Genomic DNA, 26,455 nt, shown 5'->3' on the forward strand with positions numbered 1-26,455 from the left:
TCTGATGAGCAGGGCCAGGCTCAGTAAATCTTTAATCCAATTTTCTGCTGATGGGCAGGGCTGTGTTCCCTCTCCTGCCATGAGGGGTAATGGGGTAATGGCGACCTCCTTTAAAAGGACTTATACCAGCACGCTGCTGCTCCCAGCACTGCTGTAGCCAGTGCCCCTGACCCCACAGCAGGCCACTGTCAACTCAAGCCTCTGCCGGAGATCCAGGACACTCACGGGCAAATCTGGCTCAGTCTCGTGTGGGGTCGCTGCTCCTATCTCCTGGGTCCCGGTGCACACCAGGGTTTGTTTGTACCCTCCAAGAGTCTCTTTCTCCCAGTCCTGTGGAAGTTCTCCATGCCTCCACAGGAGACACTCACACACTCAAACGCAGGTGTGGCTCAGTCTCTTGCGGAGGTAGCTGCTCCTTGCCCTGGGCCCTGTGTGCACACGGTTTTGTTTGCATCCTCCGAGGATCTCTGTGGAGCTGGAGAAGACTCTTGAGAGTCCCTTGGACTGCAAGGAAATCCAACCAGTCCATCCTAAAGGAAATCAATCCTGAATATTCACTGGAAGGACTGATGCTGAAGCTGAAGCTCCAGTACTTTGGCCACCTGATGCAGAGAGCTGACTCATCAGAAAAGACCCTGTTGCTAGGAAAGATTGACGGTGTGGGAGGAGAGGGGATGACAGAGGATGAGATGGTCGGATAGCATCACTGACTCAGTGGACATGAGTTTGAGCAGGCTCTGGGAGATGGGGAAGAACAGGGAAGCCTGGCGTGCTGTAGTTTATGAGGTTGCAAAGAATTGGAGATGACTTAGCGACTGAACAATAACAACAGTAGACTGTCACAGTTTTTAAAGCTGGATTTCCAGCTGAGGAAGGTGCATCAGAAGCACTTGGGGTCCTTTCTCCAAGCCGTGTGGCCCCAGTGTTCCTCCCACCCCTCAACACACAGTTTCTGAAATATCTGTCCCCTCCTCAATCTAGGCCCGGCTCCTGTCACCTGTGGGCTGATGGCTGGCACCAAGGTGAGCTCTGTAGTCACACAGAGGAAGAAGCTTAGGGGCCAGCATTTGCAGAGATTCACGGAGATTCATGGAGATTCACGGGGAAAGGAAAGGGCCAGTGATAACGGTGGGGGGGGTGGGGGTAGGGCTGATCTGAGGGTCTGTGGGAGGTGGGCTTGGCTGAAGGCTGTGGGGACTGGAGCCAGCTAGGGTGGCAGTTGGAGGTGGGGTCCTCGCTTCACAAGCCAGACCCTCCTGTTGTGAACATCAGCCTGAGGGAAGCGGTCACCTCCAGCACGGACCTGTCCTCACGTTGCTGCTCCACCCTCTGCCTTGTCCCGGAGGAGCTTGCCCTGCCATGGGGCTGGCACCTGGTGTTCCAGAGCAAGGCTGGTAGCGGGCTGTCCTAGTGGGCAAGAAATTCTGGCAACGAGGCCCTTCATGAGGCCACAACTGGGGCAGAGTGGACACCCCTTACACATTCCTTCATCAAAGTCACCGAGTCCCCTTGACCTGCCCCAGGGCCTGCGCTGGGCACTCGGGACAAGATGTGGGTCAGCTCACTTGTGTCCCTGCTTCTGGGGGGGAAGCGGGGCTGCCGAGATGTGCATGTGTAAATAAATCGAGGTCACCTCCTCTCAGAAGCCCTCTCTGACTCCCTTTCCTCCTTCCCAATGGAGGTGCCCTTTGTCTCAGTGAAGAAGAAATTTGCCTAGGTTCAAGCCCTGACTCCACCTCCTGCTGGCCGTGGGCTCTAGACCAGTTACTCCACCTCTGAGCCTCGATTTCCTCATCTGTAAGAGAAGGTGACAATATTCCTTACCCCACAGAGTTATTGCAAGCATGAAACCAAATCCAGATACAACTCCTAGCATAGGGGCTATCATACAGCATGTTCCCGATAGTACTCGCTACTATTATTGTTGCTGTTATTAAAATCACTATTGCCCTGTATTTCTGTCTGCTATAGGACTTCCTATCTTTGATTATTCACGCATATGTCTTGATGTCTAAGCTTCCAGAGAGCAGGGACCATGAACCATTCATTTCTGCATTCCCAGAAAACTTCCTGGCAAACAATAAAGTTAATAGTAGTAACAATGAGATTGACCGATATACACTACTAAGGATAAACTAGATAACCAATGAGAACCTATTGTAGAGCACAGGGAACTCTACTCAGAGCTCCGTGGTGACCTAAATGGGAAGGAAATCCAAAAAAAGATAGGACATATGTGAGCGCATAGCTGATTCACTTTGCTGTAGAGTAGAAACCAACGCGACAACGGAAAGCAACTATTTGTGTGCTCATTCACTCAGCCGTGTCCGACCCTGGCGACCACACAGACGGTAGCCCTCCAGGCTCCTCTGTCCATGGGATTTTCCCAGCAAAGATCCTGGAGTAGGTTGCCATTTCCTCCTCCAGGGGATCTTCTTGACTCAGGGATCGAACCCAAGTCTCCTGCATCTCCTGCATTGGCAGGCAGAGCCTTTACCACTGAGCCACCTGGGGAAGCATATATAGTCCAATAAAAACTCATAGAAAAAAAATTTTAAGATAATGAAAATAAATTAAAAAATAAAATGATTCTCTACAATGATGAAAAAGGAAAAAAAAAAAAAAAACCAGCAGCAGGAATGATGACTGTCACACCATTTCTTGACCATTTCTCGTTACCATTTCTTGAGAACTTACTCCCTCCTGGACACTGTTGCGCGTGGTCCAGGTGGGCTTGTGTCCATCTCGGTGACACTCCCAGGGAGGGTCTGTTTCTCAGCCCTGACCCAGGTACTTACGACTCCTGTGCCATCTACAAACCACAGCAGGTCCAGGGGAAGGGGACCTGTGAGGAGGCCTGGGTCCTGATCAGCCCCCGTGCAGCCCCAAGAGATGACGGGACCCTGCCCCTCTGGGTGCCGCCCCATCTGGGTGTCAGGGCCCTTGCTGACGCAGAGGGCACAGGGTGATACAGGGGATCTGTCCTGCGGAACCCCCTCCCTTCCTTCTTCACAGGTCCCAGCTCTGGAGCCTCACCTCCTGGATGACATTTGGGGCCCGTGGGGGCCCCCTCCACGCCCGAACCTGGGAACAGCCACTTGCATGTGGGAGGTGGTGAGGCCCCACGAGGCCCAGCCTCGAACGTCTTGATGGGGTGGGGCTGTGGCCCGAAGTGGCAAGGGGTTGGCCACAGTCACACAGCAAAAACCCAAATAGCCTCTGATCCTGTCTGAAGGGGCCCTCAGAGGGGCTTCGAGAAGCCCCTGGAGAAGGCGCTGGGGTGGGGCAGGGCCCAGCTGGGCCGGCCTGTCTCTGCTCCTGCCCTCAGCAGACTTTTGCTTCATGTCAGCCTCCAGGCACAGACAGGGCAGTGGGGTCTTCATCCTCTTGGGGCCTCAGATGCTTGATAAGAGTGTGAAGAAAGCCCCGAGCCCTGTGCACAGACTCGCCCGCAGGGGCCACAGTGTCAGGGACCCCGAGGCCCACCTCCAGAGTCAGCTTAGAACCTGTCTGTGGCCGGTCAGCAGGCTCTCCCCTGAGAAACGCACTCCCACGGGTGGGAACAAAATTACCGGTGCCTCCTCAGCATGTATATAAAGACCAGCGAAGACCTCCTGGTTTCCAGAGTTGTGTCTCTGCATGAGGCACGTGGACAGAGTGCTCTTTTGAAGAGGGAAACATCCAGAAGGGTTGAATTGAGGGTGCTCCCCTTTCCCAGCTGAACTAGTTCCTGAGACGAACAAGCAGGGGTTCACTTCTCAGGGGATTAGGGGGCACCAACAAGCTGGTGTCTCTCATTCAACACAAAACTGAGGTACCTAATGAGCCACAGACTGTTCAGACTCCATCAACTTCCCACCAAATTCCAGATTTGGGGTGTCTTCTGTCTCTGAGCTTTGCGCTGAGTTGAACACTGAGCCTCCAGGTGCGGAGCACACGCCCATTTTACAGATGCAGAAACTGAGGCTCAGCAAGGCTGTGCGACCTGCCAAGGTCAGAGCAAGTGGTGGAATCCAAAGTCCAGCTGGGATGTGCCTGGCTCCCCCTGGCTTGGCGAGGGGAGTGGAAGAGGGTGGGGAAAGGGCCCGGGAGAGAGGACCAAGGGTCACCTCGGCCCGAAAGCCCAGGTAGGGGTGAAGGTGCAGTGTGACTGGCCCACAGCCCCAGGAGGCGGGTTTTGGTTTTGTTTTATTGTCAGTGGTGGGTCTTTGTTGCCGCACCAGTTTTTCTCTAGTTGTGGCAACGGGAGCTACTCTTCACTGCGGTGTGGGGGCTTCTCATTGTGGTGGCTTCTCTTGCTGCAGAGCGTGGGCTCTAGACTCACTGGCTTCAGTAGTGGCGGCCCACGGGCTACCTTCCCAGACCAGGAATCAAACCAGTGTCCCCTGCGTTGCAAGGCAGATTCTTAACCACTGGACCCCCAGGGAAGTCCCCGGGCCATGTCTGAAGCTCTCCACTGTGTACAGGCTGGACCTAGGCAGCCTTTCTGCATTCCGAGGCCAGGCCGATCTGGGCTGGATCTTTGAGCTCTGTCATCTCCTCTCACTCACTCTGGAAGGCTCTCTGTCAGGACAAGGCCTCAGAGGCTGCTCGGAGGAAGGCCTGCAGGCAGGCAAGAATCCAGGGAGAGCCAGGGTCATGGTGACGCCAGTCTGGATGTGTGGAAAGAGTCTGAGCTTCTGCAACCCTAGGTCTGCAATTGGCTCCAAGGAAGGTATGATTCTATGGCTCAAGTGTAGATGGTAAGTTGTGTCTGAGTCTTTGAGATCCCATGGACTGTAGCCAGCCAGGCCTCTCTGTCCATGGAGTTCTCCAGGCAAGAATACTGGAGTGGGTTGCCATTTCCTTCTCCAGGGGATCTTCCCCACCCAGAAATTGAACCTATGTCTTCCTGCACTGAAGGCAGATTCTTTAGCCACCAGGGAAGCACCTGTGGATCAGACATTGCCTTGTAAATACTAGAGAGGAAGGTGGGTGATGGGGGAAGGATGGGAGGCTGGCCCTTCACACGCCCCTGCCCTCGGTGCTCCCAAACCCACACCTCTTCCCATGGCAAAAGTCCTGTCCTCCCTAAAGCGCCTGACTTACAAAACAGCAGGCAGGACAGCAGGCGGTTCCTCCTCCTTGGGAAACAGACGGGGATGCTGCAAGCTAACTCTTACTAGGCCCCAGTCTGCGGGCCGCTCTCCAAGGACAGCTGTCACACTGTTGCTGTCGGTTGAACACATAACACACATTTTTAGGGAGAAGCCCTTGTCTCAGAATCGTACCAGCTTGTGCCTGGCTGGATCTTCCAAGGTCAAGTGGCCCCATGGTGGACAGTCAGCAATGCCTGGCCTGGGCCCTCTCCCAGGGTCTGTTTCATGCCACCCCGCCAGAAGAGCTGGGGGTGCCCCATGGTCTCAGATGCACTTTAAAAAGCAGACTCCTTGCAGGGCAGGAATGGCGATGCAGATGTAGAGAATGGACTTGTGGCCACAGGGAAAGAGGGTGAGGGTTGGCTTGATCGGGAGCACAGCGTGCTGTTCCATCGCTCAGTCATGTCCAACCCTTTGTGACCCCATGGAGGGCAGTGTGCTAGGCTCTTCTGTCCATCACTGACTCCTGAAGCTTGCTCAAACTCATGTCCATCGAGTCTGTGATGCCCTCCAACCATCTCATCCTCTGCTGTCCCCTTCTCCTCCTGTCTTCAATCTTTCCCAGCATCAGAGTCTTTTCCAGTGAGTCAGTTCTTTGCATCAGGTGGCCAAAGTACTAGAGCTTCAGCATCACATATACCCTGTGAAAGTGAAAGTCGCTCAGTTGTGTCCAACTCTTCGCGACCTCATGGACTATATGGTCCATGGAATTCTCCAGGCCAGAATGCTGGAGTGGGGAGCCTTTCCCTTCTCCAGGGGATCTTCCCAACCCAGGGATCAAACCCAGGCCTCCCTCACAGATTCTTTACTAGCTGAGCCACAAGGGAAGCCCAAGAATACTGGAGTGGATAGCCTATCCCTTCTCCAGGGGATCTTCCTGACCCAGGAATCGAATTGGGGTCTACTGCACTGCAGGTGGATTCTTTACCAACTGAGCTATGAGGGAAGCCCAGTTCAGCTGTGGAGAATGCGGTGTATATACCCTGCTGCTGCTGCTGCTGCTGCTAAGTCGCGTCAGTCGTGTCCGACTCTGTGCGACCCCATAGACGGCAGCCCACCAGGCTCCCCCGTCCCTGGGATTCTCCAGGCAAGAACACTGGAGTGGATTGCCATTTCCTTCTCCAATGCATGAAAGTGAAAAGTGAAAAGTGAAAGGGAAGTCGCTCAGTCACGTCCGACCCTCAGCGACCCCTTGGACCACAGCCCACCAGGCTCCTCCGTCCATGGGATTTTCCAGGCACAAGCACTGGCGTGGGGTGCCATTTGAAATAGATAACTAGCAGGAAGCTACCGCACAGCACAGGGAGCTCCGCTCGGGGCTCTCTGATGACCTAGAGGGGTGAGAGAGAGGCTAAAGAGAGAGGGGATATATGAATACATATAACTGATTCACTTTGTTAAACAGCAGAAACTAACACAAGGTTGTAGAGCAGTTATACTCCAATAATAAAATAAATTTAAGCAGCAGCATGAGCCAGCACTGCACAGAGGCCGACGAGGCACGGAAGGAACTGGGGGCAGATCAGTCACCCTGTGACAGGCCCCGGGGCTCCTAGCCTCTGAATCGCGGCCTCTGTTCAAAGAAGGAGAATGAGGTCTCTGGCACTCACACCTGATTTCGACAAAGTCTGACCCACCTGCCTCAGCCCCCGCCCCTGAGCTGGTGACCTGGGCTCCTCCCTCCAAAACCGATCTCTGAGTCAGGGTCTCCCCATGCTTTGTGTTCTGACATCTAGAAAACTGCTGCCACACCTCGCCCCTCTCCCAGGAGGGGTGTTAGCCCCTTCCCACTCCAGATGCTCTCCTACTCCAGCGAGGCTCCAGCCCCACGACCCCCACCCAGACTCTGATCCTACAGTCTTGCCACGACCCACAAGACCTTTCAGGTCCTCACTTTCCACCTTCCTCAGCTTATGTTCTGTGGTTGTCCGATGGCTCAGTGGTAGAGAATCCGCCTGCAATGCAGGAGACACAAAAGATGTGAGTTCAATTCCTGGGTTGGGAAGATCTTCTGGAGGAGAACATGGCAACCCATTCCAGTATTGTGTCCAGAAAAGCCCATGGACAGAGGGCCCTGGCGGGCTACAGTCCATGGGGTCGCAAAGACTCAGCATAGACACACACTCTTAATCTGGGCTCCAGGAACAAGGCCCACACGTGTGCAGAACACACCACCCTTACGGCAGGAAGCGAAAAGGAACTGAAGAGCCTCTTGATGAAGGTGAAAGAGGAGTGTGGGAAACCTGGCTTAAAACTCAGCATTCAAAAAACAGATCATGGCATCCGGTCCCCTCACTTCGTGGCAAATAGGTGAGGAAACAATGGAAACAGTGAGAGAGTTTTTATTTTCTTGGGCTCCAAAATCACTGCAGATAGTGACTGCAGCCATGAAATTAAAAGACGCTTGTTCCTTGGAAGAAAAACTATGACCAGCCTAGACAGAATATTAAAAAGCGGAGACGTTATTTTGCTGACAAAGGTCCATCTAGTCAAAGCTGTGGTTTTTTCAGTAGTCATGTGTGAATGTGAGAGTTGGACTATAAAGAAAGCTGAGCACCGAAGAATTTATAGTTTTGAACTGTGGTGCTGGAGAAGACTCTTGAGAGTCCCTTGGACTGCAAGGAGATCCAACCAGTCCATCCTAAAGGAAATCAGTCCTGAATATTCATTGGAAGGACTGATGCTGAAGCTGAAACTCCAATACTTTGGCCACCTGATATGAAGAACTGACTCATTGGAAAAGCCCCTGATGCTGGGAAAGATTGAAGGCAGGAGGAGAAGGGGATAACAGAGGATGAGATGGTTGAATGGCATCATCGATGGGCATGAGTTTGAGCAAGCTCCAGGAGTTGGTAGATGGACAGGGAGGCCTGTTGTGCTGCAGTCCATGGGGTTGCAAAGAGTCAGACATGACTGAGAGACTGAACTGAACTGTGTGCAGTCCAAAGGGTCTCAAGGTCACAAAGAGTCAGACACGACTGAACGACTAAGCACGTGCTCATTAAAAGGATAAACAAGTATATAAAAAAATGTTGAGTTTTTTGAGCAAAAATCAATTCGACCTGGGCAGTGCCAAATGGGGAGTGGTTAGGAGCACACCACCCACAGGAGACAGGGAGGCAAAGCCTCGCCAACAGGAGAGTCCTGCGTGGGCTGCGTCCTGGGCGAGCCTTATGTGGGAAGCCCCCGGGTGCTGTGGGGTTGGCTGTCCTCAGACTGCCGTCTCCTCACCTAGTGGTCTTTCTGGCTTAGGTCTGGGTTTAGATGCTGCCTGGAAACTCCCATGGATGGAGGAGGCTGGTAGGCTGCAGTCCATGGGGTCGCTAAGAGTCGGACACAACTGAGCGACTTCACTTTCACGCATTGGAGAAGGAAATGGCAACCCACTCCAATGTTCTTGCCGGGAGAATCCCAGGGACGGAGGAGCCTGGTGGGCTGCCATCTATGGGGTCGCACAAAGTCGGACACAACTGATGTGACTTAGCAGCAGCAGCTAAATCTAATCTAAGTGAACCTGCCTGCTCCCTTTCAACGAGGAGGCTCGGGTCTCCTGGCTGAGCATGGCCAGACAAAACCTGCACCCCGTCTCACCTCTACTCTCAGTCCCTAAAACCCACCCCCTCCTCCTCACACTCATTGGTGAGCTGGCTCTTGCCAGAAAGAGCACAGTCCCTTCCCATGTCGACAGCACTCACTCCTGTCCCCACGGTGCCCGACTCCATCACCAAAGGCAGTCGCTCCCTTGGGACCCTTCACCTCCTCCCGGCTCCTCTTCTGTAAGCCCTGGCTCCAGCCTCCTCCCTGGCAGCCTCTGCAACAACCTCACCTCTCTGCTTGAGCTCCTGGCAGGCACCTCCCTCCCCAACCCCCTGCTCTATCTTCCAGCCTGGGGAGATTTGTGCGGACTTGAATTTGCCAGACTTGCCAGTACAGCTGGACTGGGTCTCCCTCTGGCTCCTTCCCTTGCATTCTCTCGAGGCTGATCCTTCTTATCACACATGTTGTTAAAGCACTGATGTTCGAGAAGTTTCCCCTGGTCACCCCACAATGACTTCCCCTGACACCGTGTAGCTTATCTATTGTAAGGACAGCTCTTTTTTCTGTTTAACTTATTTGACTGAAGTATAGTTGATACACCACGTTGTGTTAATTTCTGCTGTACAGCCAAGTGATTCAGTTACACATATGTACACATTCTCTTTCATATTCTTTTCCAACTGTGGTTTGTCACAGGTTACTGACTATAGTTCCCCACGCTATACAGTAGAACCTTGTGGTTTATCGATTTTATGATAGTTAATATACGGTTTATATAGTTGGAGAAGGAAACGGTAACCCATTTTAGTATTCTTGTCTGGGAAATACTATGGACAGAGGAGCCTGGCAGGCTATAATTTCTGTTTAGTTCAGTCACTCAGTGGTGCCTGATTCTCTGTGACCCGGTGAACGCCAGGCCTCCCTGTCTATCACCAATTCCCGGAGTTTACTCAAACTCAGCTGTTGGGGGCCAGAGTGAGGTACTCCGCCCATGGCAAAGGTCATGAGGAAGGAGGCTCAACATACGCAAAGGCGGGATCGAGCCTCAGGAGTCCCCCTGGAAATCCTCGAGCATCTACCCCCATAACCAGAGCCTGCCTACTTTACTACTTTGTGCTCTCACCTACACCTCTGACTTTACGGGGGGCTGTCCCCCACCACCTCTTTCGGAGAAGGAGTTAACTTAGAGCTCCAATTAATAATAATTCCTGGGCGTGATAAGAGTGTTTTAACCTACAAACTCCTCTAAAGGTTCTCTAGCCTGCCTGACAGGCTTGTCCGGCCACATGTGATTGCTCCCAGCCTCCCAACCGTGAGAGGCACGAGATGCTTTAAACCTTCTAAAAACAGGTTCCTTAGAAAAGTTAGAAAACTATTAGGATAAGTATAATGGGCTGATTAGAAATTGTATTGGTGAAGGGTTTTTCATTTGTTGAGCCAATGTTTGTTGCTAAGTCTCCACATCCCCTGCCCTTACACACGTTAATGAATATATAGAAGAAATAAGTATTAACCTTTGATATTAATCACGTTAGACCTTAGGCTAAGTAAATTCTTTTCTTAACTAAAACCCACTACACCGTCACCTTATAGGAATGTAACTTTATTTGGGTGGTGTCTGTTTTAAGAATAATCACCCCTGGAGAAATAAGTGTCCTGGTTGACTGACCGCTGTCACAAGGAGAGGGTCATAAATTGTCAGCAGGCCCCCCTGGCCAGAAGATGATGTAACACCCCTAAGACCTCTGTATACATTTGTATGAAGCACCTGACTTTGATAAAAGTCAGGACTGCTGACCCCACGTGACTTTTGCATAACATCTCAGTGTATAAAAGTAGACCATGGAAAATAAAGAATGGGGATCAGTTTCTTGAAATACTGGTCTCCCCATGTCTCTCTCTCTTTCACTCTGGCTGAGTCTCCATCTGGAGCGCGGAACCCACCATGCTTACTAATTATGCCTGGGCTTCTAAGATCCAACCGGGGAGGCCTCAGTGTCTCCTCTCCTTCGGGAGAACGGAAGGACGCCTGTGGCCTACATAAGTGGTGCAAACTTCTTGTCTCGAAGTTTTATTGGTCTCCCGCGTAAACCAAGCCACTCAGCCTCTTTTCTCCACTGAATTTTCTTACTGAGCTATCCTTATTCTATTACTCTTTATATCCTTAATTAACGTTTAATTAAGCAGTTGTTTCCTGATCGTTGCCTACGCCGTCTCTCCTTCGAATACCCTGGATCAGCCGGGGCTGGTCCCCGGCACTCAGCAATGGCAACCTACTCCGGTACTCTTGCCTGGAAAATCCCATGGATGGAGGAGCCTGGTAGGCTGCAGTCCATGGGGTTGCTGAGTCAGACACGACTGAGCTACTTCACTTTCACTTTTCACTTTCATGCCTTGGAGAAGGAAATGGCAACCCACTTTAGTGTTCTTGCCTGGAGAATCCCTGGGATGGGGGAGCCTGGTGGGCTGCTGTCTATGGGGTCGCACAGAGTCGGACACGACTGAAGTGACTTAGCAGCAGCTGCTGCTTTGAGTCGGCGATGTCATCCAACCATCTCATCCTCTGTCATCCCTTTCTCCTCCTGCCCTCAATCTTTCCCAGCATCAGAGTCTTTTCCAATGAGTCAACCCTTCACATGAGGTGGCCAAAGTACTGGAGTTTCAGCTTTAGCATCATTCCTTCCAAAGAAATCCCAGGGCTGATCTCCTTCAAAATGGACTGGTTAGATCTCCTTGCAGTCCAAGGGACTCTCAAGAGTCTTCTCCAATACCACAGTTCAAAAGCATCAATTCTTCGGCGCTCAGCCTTCTTCACAGTCCAACTCTCACATCCATACATGACCACAGGAAAAACCATAGCCTTGACTAGACGGACCTTTGTTGGCAAAGTAATGTCTCTGCTTTTGAATATGCTATCTAGGTTGGTCATAACTTTCCTTCCAAGGAGTAAGCACCTTTTAATTTCATGGCTGCAGTCACCATCTCTAGTGATTTTGGAGCCCAAAAAAATAAAGTCTGACACTGTTTCCCCATCTATTTCCCATGAAGTGATGGGACCAGATGCCATGATCTTCATTTTCTGAATGTTGAGCTTTAAGCCAGCTTTTTCACTCTCCACTTTCACTTTCATCAAGAGGCTTTTGAGTTCCTCTTCACTTTCTGCCATAAGGGTGGTGTCATCTGCATATCTGAGGTTATTGATATTTCTGCCGGCAATCTTGATTCCAGCTTGTGTTTCTTCCATCCCAGCATTTCTCATGATGTACTCTGCATAGAAGTTAAATAAGCAGGATGACAATATACAGCCTTGACGTACTCTTTTTCCTATTTGGAACCAGTCTGTTGTTTCATGTCCAGTTCTAACTGTTGCTTCCTGACCTGCATACAGATTTCTCAAGAGGCAGGTCAGGTGGTCTGGTATTCCTATCTCTTGAAGAATTTTCCACAGTTTATTGTGATCCACACAGTCAAAGGCTTTGGCACAGTCAATAAAGCAGAAATAGATGTTTTTCTGGAACTCTCTTGCTTTTTCCATGATCCAGCGGATGTTGGCAATTTGATCTCTGGTTCCTCTGCCTTTTCTAAAACCAGCTTGAACATCAGGAAGTTCACGGTTCACATATAGAGACTGCTAATATTCCGGAAAATAAAACTACTATCTTCTCCTTGTTATCTGATTTACAGAAAGAGATTAAACACAGAGATAAAAAATATTTTGTGGGACATATTAGAGCCCATTCTGGCTTGCCTGGCCCTTTTCTTTGGCAGATGCATTAACTAAATAATTGCTTTAAACTTACATAAAAAGATTGACAAGGCCAAAAATTCTCACAAAATTCACCATCAAAATGCAGCTGGTTTAAGGTATAAATTTCATATCCCTAGGGAAACAGCTAGACAAATAGTTAACTTATGTCTAAATTGCCCAATATTTAATCCAACTCCACCATTAGGAGTAAATCCCCGAGGCCTTAGGCCTAATGCTCTCTGGCAAATGGACGTAACTCATATCCCGGCCTTTGGAAAACTGTCCTTTGTACATGTTACCGTGGATACATTTTCTCATGATATTATAGCCTCTGCTAGATCAGGTGAAGCATCAAGAGACGTAATTCAGCACTTGTTTCATTGCTTTTCCCGAATAGGACTCCCCAAACAGATAAAAACAGATAACGCCCCAGCTTATACTTCTGCTGCTTTTAAGAGATTTTGTCAACAATTTTCCATAGTACATTCAACAAGAATACCTTATAATCCCCAAGGTCAAACCATAGTGGAAAGGGCACACCAGACTTTCAAAAATCAGATAGCTAAGACGGAGAAAATTTAAGTTTTCCTCTCCACATCATGTTCTACACCGTGCTTTGTTTGTAATTAATCATTTAAATGTAGACACACAGGGGCAGATCGCAATGGTGAGACACTAGATTCCTGAAGGGGCTACGACTCGGTCCCTGGTCAAGTGAAAGACCTCCTTAGCAGAGAGTGAAAAGGGCCAGATGTGTTGCTAACTTGTGGGAGAGGGCATGCTTGTGTGTTTCCACAGGATTCCACTTCTCCTGTTCGGACCCCTGAGGTTACTGAGATTCCTGGAGTCCTAGAGTCCGGGACCAAGGGAAAATGGGGAGATCAGAAGCTCGTCGAGTCCAGACCTGAGAGAACCAAGGAAAAGCCAAAGGGCAAATGACCCTTCACCTGAGGCTTCACCGCTAGTACATCGCTTCAGGCACCTGGCCCTTCGGGAGAGACATGCTGATCGACTTCAGCGGTATTCTGCTCCATCTCATTGCTGTCATCGTACTCAACAACTGCCTCCAGCATGGTACCAACTTGGGGCCAGCTAAAACATCTCGCTCAGCGGGCTGAAGAATTAATAGAAAGGGGGAGATATGAGGCCACTCCTATAGTGATGTTTGTGGCTATGCTTGCTGTGTTGGCTTGTCAGACTGGGCCTATTTATCTAATCCACCTTCTTTCCAGCCTGTTGATTGGATGAATGAGCCCATTCATGTTTTTGTTAATGATACTCTTCTTTTGGGCAGGGCTTTCATCTGTCCTAATAATGTTAAAACAGTGGTCAGCACTTCCTTCAATTTTTCAGGCGTGTCCATTTATCCACCTATTTGCTTTGCCATATCTTCCTCTTTACAAGGATCAGCTCCGGTTTTGAATGGATGTGTTAGCGCTTCCTTGAAAGTCATGCTTACTGATTCTCCGAGAAGCGATGACTTTTGGTCTTTACAGCTGCTGATGCCGGGGGCATAAGAAAGACTTTTTGATGCCTTAAAAAAGGCAGCCCCTCATTCAAAGGATGGAGCTGTGCACTCCCCACTTCGGACTCTGATGAACAAGGACTGCAGGCCTGGGAAAGCATAAGCAGAATTTCTGGCTTTCCTCGTTGGAAAGAATGCATGTACGCCATAAAGTTACTATTCCCATTGCTGCCACCAGACATTTTCTGACCGAATGCAGGTGCCCCTATCTTTTGAATCAACGATGGGGCTTGATTTATGTAGAACCTTATAGGTTCACATGGAATAATTCATTTCTTCCTATGCCTTTAGTAATTACTAGGTGACATGCTAACGGATGGGTTCCTCCTTTATTGAGCTTCGATGGAACAGGTCCCATGCAGCCTGAGTTACTGAAAGTGTTGGCTGCTGTGGCACCTGTGATTTTACATAGACCTTTAAATGAACAAAGATATACCGTATGGGCCTGCATGCACTCTCCCTATGCCTTTTAACTGGCCAGAAATCAGAGTGATTTGGAAGTTTCTAAAGGAAAAACTGTTTACAATGTTATATGTGTGAATTGTTTTATATCAAATTGTGTTGATGGAAATGATTATAATAATTATAAGGCTGTGATGATCGTAAAGCAACCATCATATTTGATGGTTCCTGTAAAATTAGAGGGACAATGGTTTGATGATTATGCATTGAAAGTTTTATATGAACTTAATGGCTTAAGTTCTCGACCTAAGAGATTCATTGCAGCTCTGGTTGTGGGAATAACTGCCTTGATTGCCATAATTGCATCAGTCACGGTTTCTGCTGTTGCCCTGTCAAAAGAAGTGCATACGGCCTTGTTTGTTGATCAGCTGTCCAAAAATGTCTCCATAGCTCTTACTATGCAGGAAATTATAGATAAGAAAATAGAAAATAGGGTCAATGCTTTAGAAGAAGCAGTTCTGCTTATGGGGCAAGAAATTACAAACTTAAAAATTAAATTATCTTTAAGGTGCCATGCTGAATTTAAATGGATGTGGGTTACCCCTCTACAAGTGAATGAGTTCATGTGTCCTTGGAAACGCATTAAAAATCATATTTTAGGCATCTGGAATCATTCAGATTTTAGTATTGATATCTCTAAATTACATCAGAATATTCAGGATATGAAGCAGGTGGAGTCCGACTTTTCCTCTCAATGGCTTTCTAATTCCCTCTTTAAAAATCTGGAGGGGAATCTTTCCCATGGATCCTTTTCTACAATAATGATTAATGCGGCCATGTGCTTATGCCTGTTAGTTCTGATTTGTGTAATAACCCCTTGCCTTTTCAGAATACTCAGCCAAAATGTTTCTGCTCTATCTACCCAGTTTCATCAGATCAGATCAGATCAGATCAGTCGCTCAGTCTTGTCCGACTCTTTGCGACCCCATGAATCGCAGCACGCCAGGCCTCCCTGTCCATCACCAACTCCCAGAGTTCACTTAGACTCACGTCCATCGAGTCAGTGATGCCATCCAGCCATCTCATCCTCTGTCGTCCCCATCTCCTCCTGTCCCCAATCCCTCCCAGCATCACGGTCTTTTCCAATGAGTCAACCCTTCACATGAGGTGGCCAAAGTACTGGAGTTTCAGCTTTAGCATCATTCCTTCCAAAGAAATCCCAGGGCTGATCTCCTTCAGAATGGATTGGTTGGATCTCCTTGCAGTCCAAGGGACTCTCAAGAGTCTTCTCCAACACCACAGTTCAAAAGCATCAATTCTTCGGCGCTCAGCCTTCTTCACAGTCCAACTCTCACATCCATACATGACCACAGGAAAAACCACAGCCTTGACTAGACGGATCTTTGTTGGCAAAGTAATGTCTCTGCTTTTGAATATGTTATCTAGGTTGGTCATAGCTTTCCTTCCAAGGAGTAAGCACCTTTTATTTCATGGCTGCATCACCATCTGTAGTGATTTTGGAGCCCAGAAAAATAAAGTCTGACACTGTTTCCACTGTTTCCCCATCTATTTCCCATGAAGTGATGGGACTGGATGCCATGATCTTCATTTTCTGAATGTTGAGCTTTAAGCCAGCTTTTCCACTCTCCACTTTCACCAAGAGGCTTTTGAGTTCCTCTTCACTTTCTGCCATAAGGGTGGTGTCATCTGCATATCTGAGGTTATTGATATTTCTGCCGGCAATCTTGATTCCAGCTGTGTTTCTTCCATCCCAGGATTTCTCATGATGTACTCTGCATATAAGTTAAATAAGCAGGATGACAATATACAGCCTTGACGTACTCCTTTTCCTATTTGGAACCAGTCTGTTGTTCCATGTCCAGTTCTAACTGTTGCTTCCTGACCTGCATACAGATTTCTCAAGAGGCAGGTCAGGTGGTCTGGTTTTCCCACCGCTTGAAGAATTTTCCACAGTTTATTGTGATCCACGCAGTCAAAGGCTTTGGCACAGTCAATAAAGCAGAAATAGATGTTTTTCTGGAACTCTCTTGCTTTTTCCATGATCCAGTGGATATTGGCAATTTGATCTCTGGTTCCTCTGCCTTTTCTAAAACCAGCTTGAACATCAGGAAGTTCATGGTTCACATATTGCTGAAGCCTGGCTTGGAGAATTTTGAGCATTACTTTACTAGCGTGTGAGTTTCATACCTATGCTCTAAAAAATGAAAAAGGGGGAGATGTTGGGAGCCACGTTACGCATTACTGACAAAATGGAGGTACAGCCCTAAACCCGTCCCTTTGTTCTGTAGGCACGGACCCAGAATGAAGGAGTTAGGCTTTGTGATTCTGACTTGTTTTACCCTTTCCTCGGGCTGAGTTGACTGAGGAGAATATTAAGGTGCTTTTTGTTTTTGAGAGGAGCATGAGAAGGCATAAAGCCTTCTGCAGCTGTGCTCAAAGAATAATTCATAAAGTTAATCACTGATATTTGTTCAAGGACTTTTACAAAAAAGTGTTCCAGGCTGAGCACACAGGCCACAGCTTGAGGCCATGGAAGGGATTGCTATCTGAAGCCCATTTGTGAGAAAAGTTTATGGCAAAGGAGTTGGCTGAATTGAGGGCTTAGGAATAATTAAAATAATTAGAAGCTAAAGATTTAAGGATTGCTGTAATGTTAGCATAGTCTACTATAGCTTATAGAAATTAGGGACTTTAGAGATATTATTAGGTAGAAGCCCTTTCTAAGAAATAGTGAGCTTAGGATACTAGGGGCAAACAGGACTTAGAAAGATAAGAATTAAACTGCGGAATGTGGTATGCAGCCCAGACATTAGCATGAGTTACAGTGTATTCACAAGGACACATGAGAAAAAGTAGATAAGAAAATCGCTGAGGAAGGAACTCCTTTTGAGGGGCAACAATGATTTCTGGACAAAAATAAATCTGGGTCCATGGGAACTAAAAATACCAAACCTCTGACCTAATGCTTTTGTAAAAGTATAAAAGAGAATCATAAGCTTGAAATAAACAGGCAGTCCAAGAAAACTGAGAGGCTGCTTCAGTTTCTCGCCGACACTGCTCACCCCTTCAGGTTGAATCCCTGGCTGCTAGAGCTGGACTCCGGCACCAGACCATGTATAAAAAGAGAATTCTGACATATGTAGCACCAGCCAAGGAAACCAACTTCAGCATCTGAAGTAACTGGCCCCGGACACCCGCCACAAGGGGAGTCAGACTTGTAGGCGGTCAGATCACTATCTCTAGCAACCGGTCCAGGAAGCCAAACAATAACCCGGTGACAGCCATCCTCACAAGACCAGGATCTGTGGGCAGAGTCTTTGCCGTCTGAGCCACCAGGGAAGCCCTGATCACTTACAGCTTCCCCAATTTTTGTCTTGCTTCCAACTTAGAACCACAGAAAGTCAAATACACTTCAGTGCTGTTCAGTTCAGCCACTCAGTTGTGTCCGACTCTTTGCGACCCCATGGAGTGTAGCATGGAAGGCCTCCCTGTCGATCACCGAGTCCCGGAGTTTACTCAAACCCATGTCCATTGAGTCGGTGATGCCATCCAACCATCTCATCCTCTGTCATCCCCTTCTCTGCTTGCCTTCAGTCTTTCCTACAGCATCAGGGTCTTTTCCAATGAGTCAGTTCTTTGCCTCAGGTGGCCAAAGTATTGGAGTTTCAGCTTCAACATCGGTCCGTCCAATGAATATTCAGGACTGATTTCCTTTAGGATTGACTGATTGGATCTTAAAATTGGTTAAAATAGGAAATTTTACATTCTGCATATTTTACCAGGATTGGAATAAAAAAGAAGGTCTTCCTGATGATCCCGTGGCTAAGACGCTGCCCTCCCCATGCAGGGCGCTGAGGTTTGATCCCTCCTCAGGGAACTAAATCCCACAGGCTGTTAATACAACTGAGAGTTCAAGTGCCTCAGCGTGCCTCACATGCCTCAACTAAGCGTTCGCACACTGCACCTAAGATCCCTTTGATGCTGCATTGAAGACCAGGGGCTGCAAGATGAATCAGTAAATACTTAGAAAAAACGCAGCCTTGTGTGATGGGTGCTTCTGTTTAAAGACACCTCGTGTGACGCACACGTGACTCATGGATGTGGAACTGCCACTGGTGTCGTTCCTAAGCTCACTGACACGCCATCGTCTCCACAGTGAGGCCGGCACAGCCTTCTTGAGCTTGGCCGTACCAGGGGGCCCTCAGCTCTATGCCTGGGGACCATTTTAAGCTGGAAAATCACCACCAAAGGGCACCACAATGTGAAACAAAGAAGTAAACCGATGACAGAAAGGACCCTTGTTTATAGCAGCAAAAGAGCAATATTGCATAGGAACCTGGAATGTCGTGTCCATGAATCAAGGCAAATTGGAAGTGGTCAAACAAGAGATGGCAAGAGTGAATGTCGACATCTAGGAATCAGCGAACTTAAATGGACTGGAATGGGTGAATTTAACTCAGATGACCATTATATCTACTGCGGGCAGGAATCCCTCAGAAGAAATGGTGTAGCCATCATGGTCAACAAAAGAGTCTGAAATGCAGTACTTGGATGCAATCTCAAAAACGACAGAATGATCTCTGTTCGTTTCCAAGGCAAACCATTCAATATCACAGTAATCCAAGTCTATGCCCCAACCAGTAATGCTGAAGAAGCTGAAGTTGAATGGTTCTATGAAGACCTACAAGACCTTTTACAACTAACACCCAAAAAAGATGTCCTTTCCATTATAGGGGACTGGAATGCAAAAGTAGGAAGTCAAGAAACACCTGGAGTAACAGGCAAATTTGGCCTTGGAATACGGAATGAAGCAGGGCAAAGACGAATAGAGTTTTGGCAAGAAAATGCACTGGTCCTAGCAAACACCCTCTTCCAACAACACAAGAGAAGAGTCTACACATGGATATCACCAGATGGTCAACACCAAAATCACATTGATTATATTCTTTGAAGCCAAAGATGGAGAAGCTCTATACAGTCAACAAAAACAAGGCCAGGAGCTGACTGTGGCTCAGATCATGAACTCCTTACTGACAAATTCAGACTTAAATTGAAGAAAGTAGGGAAAACCACTAGACCATTCAGGTATGACCTAAATCAAATCACTTATGATTATACAGTGGAAGTGAGAAATAGATCTAAGGGCCTAGCTCTGATAGATGGAGTGCCTGATGAACTATGGAATGAGGTTCGTGACATTGTACAGGAGACAGGGATCAAGACCATCCACATGGAAAAGAAATGCAAAAAAGCAAAATGGCTGTCTGGGGAAGCCTTACAAATAGCTGTGAAAAGAAGAGAAGTGAAAAGCAAAGGAGAAACGGAAAGATATAAGCATCTGAATGCAGAGTTCAAAAGAATAGCAAGAAGAGATAAGAAAGCCTTCCTCAGCGATCAATGCAAAGAAATAGAGGAAAACAACAGGATGGGAAAGACTAGGGATCTCTTCAAGAAAATTAGAGATACCAAGGGAACATTTCATGCAAAAATGGGCTCGATAAAGGACAGAAATGGTATGGACCTAAAAGAAGCAGAAGATATTAAGAAGAGGTGGCAAGAATACACAGAAGAACTGTACAAAAAAGATCTTCACGACCCAGATAAATCACGATGGTGTGATCACTCACCTAGAGTCAGACATCCTGGAATGTGAAGTCAAGTGGACCTTAGAAAGCATCACTACGAACAAAGCTAGTGGAGGTGATGGAATTCCAGTTGAGCTATTTCAAATCCTGAAAGATGATGCTGTGAAAGTGCTGCACTCAATATGCCAGCAAATTTGGAAAACTCAGCAGTGGCCACAGGACTGGAAAAGGTCAGTTTTCATTCCAATCCCTAAGAAAGGCAATGCCACAGAATGCTCAAACTACCGCACAATTGCACTCATCTCACACGCTAGTAAAGTAATGCTCAAAATTCTCCATGCCAGGCTTCAGCAATATGTGAACCATGAACTTCCTGATGTTCAAACTGGTTTTAGAAAAGGCAGAGGAACCAGAGATCAAATTGCCAATATCCACTGGATCATGGAAAAAGCAAGAGAGTTCCAGAAAAACATCTATTTCTGCTTTATTGACTGTGCCAAAGCCTTTGACTGTGTGGATCACAATAAACTGTGGAAAATTCTTCAAGCGGTGGGAAAACCAGACCACCTGACCTGCCTCTTGAGAAATCTGTATGCAGGTCAGGAAGCAACAGTTAGAACTGGACATGGAACAACAGACTGGTTCCAAATAGGAAAAGGAGTACGTCAAGGCTGTATATTGTCATCCTGCTTATTTAACTTATATGCAGAGTACATCATGAGAAACGCTGGACTGGAAGAAACACAGCTGGAATCAAGATTGCCGGGAGAAATATGAAAAACCTCAGATATGCAGATGACACCACCCTTATGGCAGAAAGTGAAGAGGAACTCAAAAGCCTCTTGATGAAAGTGAAAGTGGACAGTGAAAAAGCTGGCTTAAAGCTCAACATTCAGAAAATGAAGATCATGGCATCCAGTCCCATCACTTCATGGGAAATAGATGGGCAAACAGTGGAAACAGTGTCAGACTTCATTTTTCTGGGCTCCAAAATCACTGCAGATGGTGACTGTAGCCATGAAATTAAAAGACGCTTACTCCTTGGAAGGAAAGTTATGAGCAACCTAAATAGCATATTCAAAAGCAGAGACATTACTTTGCCAACAAAGGTCCGTCTAGTCAAGGCTATGGTTTTTCCTGTAGTCATGTATGGATGTGAGAGTTGGACTGTGAAGAAGCCTGAGCACCGAAGAATTAATGCTTTTGAACTGTGGTGTTGGAGAAGACTCTTGAGAGTCCCTTGGACTGCAAGGAGATCTATCCAGTCCATTTTGAAGGAGATCAGCCCTGGGATTTCTTTGGAAGGAACGATGCTAAAGCTGAAACTCCAGTACTTTGGCCACCTCATGCGAACAGTTGACTCATTGGAAAAGACCCTGATGCTGGGAGGGATTGGGGACAGGAGGAGAAGGGGACGACAGAGGATGAGATGGCTGGATGGCATCACTGACATGATGGATGTGAGTCTGGGTGAACTCCGGGAGTTGGTGATGGACAGGGAGGCCTGGCGTGCTGCGATTCACGGGGTCGAAAAGAGGTGGACACCACTGAGCGACTGAACTGAACTGAGACAGGAAGGCACAGCTGTCAGCCACAGCTGGGAACGGCAGGTATAGGGCAACTTGAACGTTTTGGCTGCTCTGCAGATACCCATGAATGGCCCAAAACAGAGCTGTTTGCATTAATCTGGATTTATAAATATGCTCCAGTGAGTTCTAGGTGAGTTTGTGAATACAGAACCATAAACAGTGAAGATGGCTGAGTGTTTCTTTCCTTTCTGAGCTGGTCTCTCCTCTGTGACTTTCTCACTCGTCTCCTAGCCAGCGGTGAGGCTGTTTCCTGCCCAATAAGATGAACAATCCTAGGACTGTTCCTCCTGAAGATTTATAGGCCAGGCAGACCTACCCCGACATTTGCAAGTGGCATGGGTTTGACCCAATCCCAGTGAGTCTGGGACCAAAAGTTTTCCCAGGATGTAGGACTTTCAAGTGCCCAAAGCAGGGAAGTCCCTGGCAAACTGAGCTGAGTTGGACTTTTTATATATGTGTGTGTGAAAAAGATCTAAAGGTTTTAAATCTATTTAATATGGCTGAAAGTTGAAACCTTAGTCAATGCTTTTATCAAGATAAAACTATTGGCAACTCTACTGGCCCACTCTCACCTAGCTGCCAAAGTAAAGAGTAACAGGTTTCATGCCTTAGAGTCAGGCCAGTGAACTAACCAGCTTAATAGCAACAGGTGTTTCTTAATACCACAAAGTGTTCCTCAGTCTTTGGGTACTGCTGCAGCTGCTGCTAAGTCGCTTCAGTCGTGTCCGACCCTGTGCGACCCCATCGATGGCAGCCAACGAGGCTCCCCCGTCCCTGGGATTCTCCAGGCAAGAACACTGGAGTGGGTTGCCATTTCTTCTCCAATGCGTGAAAGTGAAAGTGAAAGTGAAGTCACTCAGTCGTGTCCAACCCTCAGCGACCCCATGGACTGCAGCCCACCAGGCTCCTCCGTCCATGGGATTTTCCAGGCACGAGTACTGGAGTGGGGTGCCATTGCCTTCTCCGAGTCTTTCGGTACAGCGACTGCCAAAACAGCCCACATTTGATCAGGATACCATGATATTGAGGACATGAAGTTCAGCAGGGAGTGGACACTTGCTATTTCTGGGTAACACCACTGTGTGACATGTACCTTACTTGGCCCCAGACTACCAGACAGAGCTTTGACCTGGTCATTCCTAAATGCTTTGACTCGCAGTCAGATTCTTGTTCCGGGAGCAGTTCTAGCAAGTCATAATGGGGAGTGGTGGGACTCCGGGGACCCGATGTGCCAGTGGCATCTGGAGTGGGACCAGTCTTGTGGAGTGAGCCCTTCACCCATGGAGACCGTGTTAACTCTGGGTAACAAGCGTCAGAACTGAACGCAATGTTGGACACCCAGCTGGTGCTTCTGAGAGTTGTTGAAGTGGTGTTGGAAAAGTTGTCAACATAATTGATGTCAGAAGCTTGGTGGGGAAAAACAGCATGAAAGTGTTATTCCCTCCGTTGTGTCTGACTCTTTGCAACCCCATGGAATGTAACCCACCAGGCTCCTCTGACCATAGCATTCTCCAGGCAAGAACACTGGAGTGGGTAGCCATTCCCTTCTCCAGGGGATCTTCCTGATCCAGGGATCAAACACAGGTTTCCTGCCTTGGCAGGCAGATTCCTTACTGCCTGAGCCACCAGAGAAGCCCATAAAACAGCTTAGCGTCAGGAATTCCCACAAAGTGTTAACATAGGTTAACACTATGTGCCATCTCTGCAGGGTGCAAGGGTTCAATCCCTGCTTGAGGCACTAATACTCTGCAAGCCTTGCAGTGTGGCCAACAGAAAGCCCGCAAAACAAAAACTGCCTCCCCTCACACAGCGGGATTGCTTAAAAGGAGTTCCTGGGTTACCACTTCCTCGTAGGTTTGAGACCTTGGGTAGAATAAGCTCAAGACGTGGTGATTCGGATCATCATTTCGGTTTGGAAACAGCTCCTCCTGCCTCTTGCCTCCCATAACTTCCATTGGAATCACTGAAATGAACAGAATTTTAGCTGTCAGCATTATTTCACCCGTTAGTTTATTTAATAATGGACTTTGGCTCTGGAAAACTCCTCATATGTCCAAGGATATATATTTACCCAAAAGTTCAATGATAGATTACCAAAGTTGATATAGTTGTAGACTTACTGCATAAGGGCCTCCTTTTGGAGAATATTCCCAGCGTGGGAGTAGTGGTTTGCCGCCCTCTTGTCAACGTGGCATGCCAGGCTCAGTCACTGGCTTTGGCTGTGAAGACCTCATCTCCCTTTCTTTACCCTTGGATGTGTGGCAGAAATATCAGCATTGCCTTGTTTCCCATCCGTAGTCTGGATATTGTGAAAATGGTGTCAGTATCCGGCCTTAAAATATATTTGTGTACTCATTCTCCAAATAAGAGAAGTATTTTGAATTTTCTGTTTAATCCATTGGGAAGTAAAGAAATATCTCATCTCCCTCTTTAAATTTATAGCAGGTGCTAATGCTTTTAAAGACCCAGCCGTGTTACAATTTCCCCTTTGTTTCAGTTTTCCAGGCGCGTCTCCAATAATGAACTCTTACATGGTGGCACGTAGTACGGATGCAGGAAGGAGCCTGACCACTTTGGCAGAGCAGGTCACGTGCTGTCTTCCCTTCCGTCCTTAAAATGTGCATTTATATCACATACAGGTTTGACACTGAATGTTGAAAAGCAAAGTAGGATCTGCTACAGGTCCCTTTAAATTTTATAGAAAGCATCGAGATTTTTAAAATGTTACTTATATGTACACTATCTTAAAATACTTGACTGTTGTCAATAAAGTGTTAGTATTTGTGAAAGTATTAGTCCCATTCAGAAATATATCTTATATTTCCTGGAAATTTGTGGCATAATAAAGCATATCCAGAGGTTATGTGTTTATGATATTATTTTCCAAACAATAAGTTTATTATCCTTAGGATAAACATGACTTGTTTCCTTGATTTCGGGCATATATTAACTTGCGAATTACTGAAGTTATCTGTTTCATCTTTCTAAAATTGTTACTGATTTTGTTGCACTACCGTTACCTTTAGAGAGGAAGAGGAAGGCTTTCCGGGGTGTATTTCTAAGGGAATTTACTAAATGCAAATAGCTTGTCAACGGAGAAGGCAATGGCACCCCACTCCAGCGCTCTTGCCTGGACAATCCCATGGACGGATGAGCCTGGTAGGCTGCAGTGCATGAGGTCGCTAAGAGTCGGACACGACCAAGCCACTTCACTTCACTCACCCTCACACGGTTAAGGAAACTAAGCTAAGAGGTGAAAGATGCCTGCAAAAATCTAACTCTGCTAATGAGTGGCGAAGCCTGCAATGGGCTCAGTCATCCCTGGCGGCTCAAATGATAAAGAGTCTGCCTGCAACGTGGGACATCTGGGTCTGATCCCTGGGTCAGGAAGATCCCCTGGAGGAGGAAATGGAAACCCACTTCAGTATTCTTGCCTGGAGAGTTCCACAGACAGAGGAGCCTAGCGGGCTAGAGTCCATGGGGCCGCAAAGAGTCGTACAGTACTGAAGCAACTAACACAACAACACTGATCCCATCTCAAAGCTCACAGCCTGCCCTGCGGGAGCACTGGGCAAGGGGCTGAGAGAGCTGGGACCTGGGACCCCCGCTCAGACCTTTCTTCTCTTTGTTTGGGCATAAGGGTGTCCACTTGCTGTTCATGTACCGCAGAGTCACTCTCAGCCCTGCTCCTCTCCCACCTTCATCCGGGTCACACCACGGAGCACAGATGTCCCTGGCAGCTGCCATGAACGTGTATCCGTGGACTGGAAGAGAATGCAAAGGCCAGTGGCTGTTGGCAAGACGACTCATCTGGAACCTGCATTCACAGCCTCTAATTTTAGTTGTAAGAGCAGCTATGCAACACAGGAGGGCTGGCAGAGGCAGGAGTCCCCGGTAAGGGGCAGGAGTCATCGAGAGATTGTGGACCCAACAGACCCTGCCAATAGCCTGTTTTCCCACCCAGAAATTTCATTTCTGTCCCACCCTGAGTGTTGGGTGGGTGTGGAGAGCAGTGAGTCGGGGCAGGCCTGTGAGTTTAGCCCCACCCTCACCCTAGCCAAGCCCACATGGTCCAGGACAAATCGAGGGCCAGCCCTTTCCTTGCGTTGGACTTCCATCAGTGAAGTGTCCGTGTGAGGTCGCTGTTGGTCCAGATGGTCACTCAGGTCTGATCCCACATCCCAGGGTCTGGTCCATAGAGGCGAGACAGACTGGCTCACCCTGGGGGTCTGCATTTCCTGAAGCAGCCCAGCCTCAGCCTCTGCTCAGATCCTGGCACGCCCCTCCTCCATACCTCCAGGCACAGGCTCAGCTGGAGCAGGGGATGACTCAGACTTGGGAAATTCTGTGGGTGGGAGGCGGGGGCGGGGGGCGTGTATAACCGATGTGGCCAGGCCATAGGTGACATTCGGAATCCTGGCAGCATCTCCACCAGTGGTTTTACAGATGAGGATTACACAGAGGGGGAGGTCTGATCCCAAGGCCCACACTCTGCACCCCACAATGGCTTGGTGGAGGGGGAAGGGGGTGCCTCTGTCCACAAAACAGGGGGTGGGATGGCCCAGCAACCATGGGGTGGTTGCTGGCTGTGCAACTCTGGGTAAAAGCCTAACCTCCCTTTGTGGGCTGCTGTGGAAATTCTCCGTGCAGTGCCGTCACAGAGCCCAAGGGGATCCCAGGCACTTCCTAAGGGCACAAGGAATACCCCAGGCCTGAGCCTCTGGAACCCCGAGATCCTGCCTGGCCACTCCCACCCCCAAGCACCTGTTATGTACAATTTTGACTTAGAAGTGAAGTTTTGAAAGGGACCTTCGTGTCATTATCATTCAATGAAAAATCTTCACCATTTGCCGTGAACCGAAGACGTCATGCAAAAACTTGCAGGAAGTCAAAAACATGAAATTCCATTT

General features: G+C 48.1%; 1 pseudogene; it reads left to right on the forward strand.

Annotated features, from left to right (window-relative positions):
* Positions 1-1,007: 1,007 nt before the first annotated feature.
* On the forward strand, positions 1,008-14,051 carry LOC147373220 (uncharacterized; annotated as a pseudogene).
* The last annotated feature ends 12,404 nt before the right edge of the window (positions 14,052-26,455 follow it).

Source organism: Bos grunniens, chromosome 5, assembly GCF_055505025.1.
Source record: "Bos grunniens cultivar Pamir isolate PY7600 chromosome 5, Bosgru_T2T1.0, whole genome shotgun sequence".
In the NCBI taxonomy this organism is placed as follows: Eukaryota; Metazoa; Chordata; class Mammalia; order Artiodactyla; family Bovidae; genus Bos; species Bos grunniens.